Raw genomic sequence first — 325 nt, forward strand, 5'->3', positions numbered from 1 at the left:
GACGCATATGCCTGATAGAGTGAAGGAGATAAACATACACATCACAAAAAGAAAGCCCGCTACTCGCTGCTTCCATGAAAAATAAAAGTAAAGAGTAGCCAAGAGAGAGGTCACTTTCGGGTGGAGAGGTGCCTTGATACGCTTGCCTTGCATAATCTCTTTTTTTTATACATCAAGGGAAAATAAACAAAAACAAACAACAACAACAATAAAGCCCACTAGTCGCTGCTCCAATGACAGCAACCAGAATAAGGGGCCGGAAGAGAGGTCAGCTTCTCTCTGGCGAGGACGAAGATGTTATATTGAGGAACAGCAAAGTCACCCA

Source organism: Eriocheir sinensis, chromosome 68 (assembly GCF_024679095.1).
Source record: "Eriocheir sinensis breed Jianghai 21 chromosome 68, ASM2467909v1, whole genome shotgun sequence".
Lineage (NCBI taxonomy): Eukaryota > Metazoa > Arthropoda > Malacostraca > Decapoda > Varunidae > Eriocheir > Eriocheir sinensis.